This window comes from Silene latifolia, chromosome 10 (assembly GCF_048544455.1).
Source record: "Silene latifolia isolate original U9 population chromosome 10, ASM4854445v1, whole genome shotgun sequence".
NCBI classification, from domain to species: domain Eukaryota; kingdom Viridiplantae; phylum Streptophyta; class Magnoliopsida; order Caryophyllales; family Caryophyllaceae; genus Silene; species Silene latifolia.
In genome coordinates this window covers 127,516,955-127,522,865 of record NC_133535.1, presented here as the reverse complement: position 1 = coordinate 127,522,865, position 5,911 = coordinate 127,516,955, and the positions used below count along the sequence as shown (strand labels likewise).

Sequence of the window (5,911 nt, the reverse complement as noted above, 5' to 3'; positions counted from 1 at the left end):
CAATGTGAGACGGTTTTGAACTAAAAGAGAAGGAAATTTTAAAAATCGAGTTATATATAACAACTATGCATATACTACTAATAATGTTACCAAGTCAATTGTTATAACATAAAAAATTTCATCTAAGACACGTTCAATAATGCTATCTTTTCAAGTATGTAACTATTTATAATGAACAGTAATTTGCCCATCTGGGATTTTCAAAGGCAATAATTCATAATACTGTCAATGTCGTGAATAATTATAAATGAATAAAATATTAATCGTATCACAATTAACGAAAAATAAATCACAAAATTTATGAGTAAATAAATTTAATATAAAATTTTAGTCAATGTGTATGAAACCAAATAGAAGTATTAATCATAACACAATTACGTAAGAATAAACTAAAAAAAATTAAGATTGAATAAATTTAATTAAAAATTACTAAAATTTGAAGTAGTAGCGTAAATACATAAATATACGAAATAAGAAGTGTATACGTATATTAAACGCTACAAGTACAAGTACCATATAAAGCCTCGGTATAAATCTTATCTTTATTAATTCAGAAGACAATACTCAATCCAGGACGTGCCACGTCATTAATACAACCTTTCTTTTTGGAAATTCATGTTATGGTGGGACCTGTTAGTGTGCAAAGTATTTATTTCTTCAGAATACCGTCAATACAAACATGCGACAAATTCCGTTTTAGAACAAATACTATGAAATAATACTATGAAATAATTTTATACATTCCGAATAAATGAAATTAATGGCATATAATCGGTATGAATTACAAATCGGAATAAATGAAACTAATTACAAATTATAGAATTTACATAATTTTACAAAAAAAATTGAATAACAATAAAATTACATAATTACGAGAATGATTTATATTTAATTATAGGATTGAATTACATATAATGCGAATAAATTAAAAGCATAATTTTTTAAAACTAGATAGTACGATGTATTTGAAAAAAAAATCATGGCGGAGTATTTACTTACTGTTAAAAACTCGGCAACTTAACTACTAGCCGCTCACATCGAAAACGGTAGGTGACAATGATAGGCTACCGAGTAAATTTACTCTTCAACAAGCGTCGAGAATGTTCATTTCCAGTTAGATCACTGATCTACATTAAACATGTAGATCACTGATATAGAACTATTAGATAATTACAATAGAAATGTAAAAATAAAATATTCATCAAAAAATATTCATACCGTCCTAAATACATACCTGTGCAATTTTGCACGGGTTTAAAACTAGTATACGAAATAAGAAATGAATACGCTAAAGTAATATAAATATATGAAATAATAAATAAATACTGAAAATAATAAAGATATATTATTAATAAATTAGAGTTAATAAAAAAAATAGGTGAAAAGTATTATTAATTAATATGGTAGGTTAGTAAACTGTCAATACCGAGAACAATGATTAAAGGATAATTAATGTAGGAATCAAGGAAATTAAAGGGTAATTTCAGATTATTCATGTTTGATAGGTGACGTTTTTTAATTCTCATACACCTGGTGTAACTCTAGCATCTTTCCAGCACAAATCATACGTCATTTTCTGTTTCTATGATTGCACTAAACAATAACAAATCAATTAATCTCCCTTGTGACATGTACTATCCGTCACAAGGGAGAGACGAAGCAGATACATACCATATTATGTTAATATGGATACAAGTGGGCCATTTTGTGTGTTAATAAATAAAAATTGGTTTGACAATACACAATAAACAAATAGAAAAAATGGGATTTCCCCATGCAAACACAGGCGTGCTCACTAAGGTGACTTCCTCACTCTTCTTCTTATAATGATAACAAAATTGTATAAACATTGTCACATATAAATATGTGTTATAATGTTACCAGTTTAGTTAGAAATGTAACCATGTTAAAGAGTCTTAAAATGAGAACAAATATGAACTCAGATAGTCACAATGCAAAGAAAGTAATTTGTATAAAAATGATAGCAACTTAGTCTGAAATGTAACCATAATAACAATCATTTCTTTTGCAAATGAAAGACTCTTATATGATAACAAAATTGCATAAACATGGTCGTATATGATTATGTGTTATAATGTTACCAGCTTAGTTGGAAATGTAACCATGTTAAAGAGTCTTAAAATGAGAAAATATATAAACTCACGTCAAAATAAACTTATGAGATTGCTCAACTAAAAAAATTGATGATTTGTTGTTGTTTCTAATGCAAATTAGCTTTTAATACTCTTGTCCCTACACATTAGAATAATATTATATAAAAACAATAAACAAACACACCAAATGGCTCACTTTCATCTATCCATATAAACGTAATATGGTATGTATCCGCTCCGTCTGTCCCTTGTAACGGATAGTACATGTGAAAAATAAGAATTTGTGATAACAAATACTCCGTACATGATTATGACATTTTCTGCTTCTTTGTTCATTTATATCTCATCAATCATTATATAATAACATTCATGAACTCATAATCTTCTTCGCTTTTTCTCAAAAATAATGAAAAATAGCAAGTCTCTCAAGGTGGTTATGCTTCCATGGCTAGCCATGGGTCATCTAACACCATTCTTAGAGCTCTCCAAGAGCTTAGCCAAAAAGGGTATACAAGTATATTTCATAACAACCCCTAACAACATTGCAAGTCTCCCTAAACTCTCACCAAACTTAACATCTTCCATAACCTTAGTAAGCATCCCTTTACCCCACCTAGACGGTGTACCCAACCAAGCCGAGTCTTCCATGGACGTACCAATTCAAGCATAATCCAACCGTTCCTTAAAACCCGGTTTGACTTACTCGAACCAACTATATCCGCCTTTGTAGAAGAGATGCAACCTGATTGGATCTTATATGATTTTACTTCGTATTGGATACCTCCTATGGCAGCTAGAATGGGTGTTTCGTGTGCATACTTAGCATTGTTTAATGCTTCTTCGCTATCGTTTTTAGGACCTCCGTCCGCATTGTTAGGAAATGCTCGTCCGTCACTTGACGACTATACTGTCGTGCCTAGTTGGATTCATTTCGATTTCAACATCACTTTTCGACCGTATGAGGTTCTTAAGTATAAACAATCGGTAGATGATGGGATATCTATCGCAGATGCGGTGCGTTTTGGCCATTCTATAGCAGGATGTGATTTTGTGGGGATTCGAATCTCGCCTAAATTCGAACCGATATAGATTAATCTACTTGAGAGATTATATGGGAAAATTGTACTTCCAATATGGGAAAATTGTACTTCCAATAGGGTTTCTTTTCCCAAATTGTAATGATAATAATGAAGATTTACAATGTGAAAATTGGGCTTTTTTTAAAGAGTAGTTGGACCAACATGAATCGGGTTCGGTTTTATATGTTGCATTTGGGAGTGAGTCTAGTTTGACCCAAGTGGAAGTGTATGAATTGGGCCTTGGATTGGAGCACTCGGATGTGCCATTTGTTTTAATACTCCGGGACCCACCTAGTTCCGATAAAAGTGTAATTGATATGCTACCGGAAGGGTTTGTGGAGCGGGTAACGGGTCGAGGATTAGTCCATAGAGGTTGGGCCCTACAAGTGAAGATTCTAAGGCACCCAACGATTATAGGGTTTTTGAGTAATTGCGGGTGAAACTCGGTGATAGAGGGACTAGCGCTAGGGAGGGTGTTGGTGTTACTCCCTATGATCAATGATCAAGCGCTCGTTGCAAGGTTTTTGGTTGGTCAAGGACTCGAGGTCGAGATAGAGCGCGACGAGAAAGATGGATCCTTGAAAATGGAGAGTGTGGCTAAGGCAGTGAGTTTAGCAATGGTTGAGAAAGAGGGGGAAGAAGTGAGGTTTAAATATAGGGATATGACAAATGTTTTTGGGGATAATAAGTTTTTTTTTTTTTTTTGCGACTGGGGATAATAAGTTGGATGATGAGTATATTGAAGGTTTTGTTTATTATCTTGAAGAACATAAAAAATCAAAGTAGTTGTTGACAGGAATGAAATGAATCCATTCTTGGATTTAAATCCAAGAACTCTGGATCACAGCACGTTCGGAAAATTATTTTTATTGAAATAGCTCTTAAAATTTACACTGTTTGAAAATAAAATCATGATTTGCCAAGAAGTTAGAGATTAATAATTTCATGTATTATTATAAGGTGGTGCTCATTCATGGATATGATTTACTTAATCATGGACATAAATGACTATTTTACCCCTCTTATTTCAATATCCATGTTTTTCTATTTTCCTCTCATTTAAATTCTACCACCCAACTACCACCTTTGCCGCCAAAATCAAACCACCCGCTCAGACCACCGTCTCCCACCGAACCACCCCAGCGGCATCATCTGATGCAGTCGACGACCAAAACGTGCGGCCGGACCTGGTCCACCGTTTCCTACTCGCCCACACCAACCCCATCCCTCACATGCGCAGCCACACCGGCAGACCCGACGACCACCAACATGTCTCCTTGCACATCATCCTCGGCCGACTCCACCTGTAATACCCGCCCTTTTAGAGATCAGTTGACCACCGTTGACCGACCTTGGAAGCAGTGATAGTCCTTAGAAGTGCGTACCAAAGTTATCCGGTGTTTTGAGTTAGGGGTGGTACTCGATAGAGTAGAGGCTACTCGATCGAGTAGCTTGGATACTCGATCGAGTAGGTGGGCCACTCGATCGAGTAGGTGGGCCACTCGATCGAGTAACGTGTTTTCAGCGAGGGTTTATAATCGTGTTTTGTTAAATCCGCAAATCATTTCCGCCTCTTTCTCCTAAACCTAAATGTCGCCCTTTCCTCTTACCTTCACCATATGTCCTTCATGGAAGCCCTTGAAGGTCCTTATGCCTTAGGAGTGCGTAGCTTGAGTCGGGTAGCGATCCTTTGCCAAGTTTTCCTCATGTAGGTATGTCGTCATCATCATCTGTGCCTTGTGTTTTTAGTTAGGGTTAGAATGGTAGTAATATATGATTGTATTGTGTGTATAGGCGTTGCTTGGTTGTTGGATGTTGCGTGTGTTGGCATGGAAGGGTTGCAGTTGCTTAAAGGTAGGTTCGCCTACTCAGTTTCTGTCGATGGTCTAGTGAGTCGGTTGTTGTGTTGTCGTTGTGTTGTAGTTGTGTTTGTGTGGCAGCGTGTATACGGTATTCGGTTGGTGTATACAGTTTGTTGTGTTGATGTTGTGTTGCAGTTGTCTGTGATTGTTTGTCTCTGGTTCTCGAGGTGCGTCCTCGGCTGAGTGGAGTCACTTGCGGGAGTGGCTGTACGCCCTAGTTTCGCCCTCTGTAGAACCCGCCACTGGAGGGGATGTGCACATTAATGGGGCAGGGTTATCGCTCGGTATGATGAGCGGGGATTTGGTGGGTACGGCTGCGGTCCCCCACTGGCAGGGCTGGTCCAGTGGACAGTCGGTGACGGAGATTGATTGGAGTAGGTGTGATTGTGCGTGTGACTGGTTATGCTGTGTTGTGTCGATAGATGTTGTTGGTTTCGTTGTGTCTTATCTCAGTTACTGACCTTGTGTGGTTGTCTTATTTGTTTTATGTGTCTGCCGTGATCCCTTATGGTGAGCAGTCAGTCTTGGCAGGTGTTGGTGTGGTTGATAGCTGGAGTCCTGGCAGGGATAAGTCTTCACGAGTTCTGATAGTAATAGAGTATAGCCGATGATTTGTATCTTTATTTTGTTAAGTTGGTTGTAACGCTTGTAATATAACTATAATTGTTCTTTTATCAACTTTTGATGATTATTTACCTCGGGCAGCCGAGATGGTAATGCCCTTATGTGCCAAGGAAGGCCTAGTTAAGGCTCCTCGGAATATGGGGGTGTTACAAAGTGGTATCAGAGCGACGATTTTGGAACCTATAACTAATGAACCTAATGAACGTAGCGAGTCTAATAAAATGAACCTGGT

General features: G+C 36.7%; 1 pseudogene; it reads left to right on the top strand.

Annotated features, from left to right (window-relative positions):
- The first annotated feature begins 2,519 nt into the window (after nt 1–2,519).
- On the top strand, nt 2,520–3,912 carry LOC141608193 (UDP-glycosyltransferase 91C1-like; annotated as a pseudogene).
- The last annotated feature ends 1,999 nt before the right edge of the window (nt 3,913–5,911 follow it).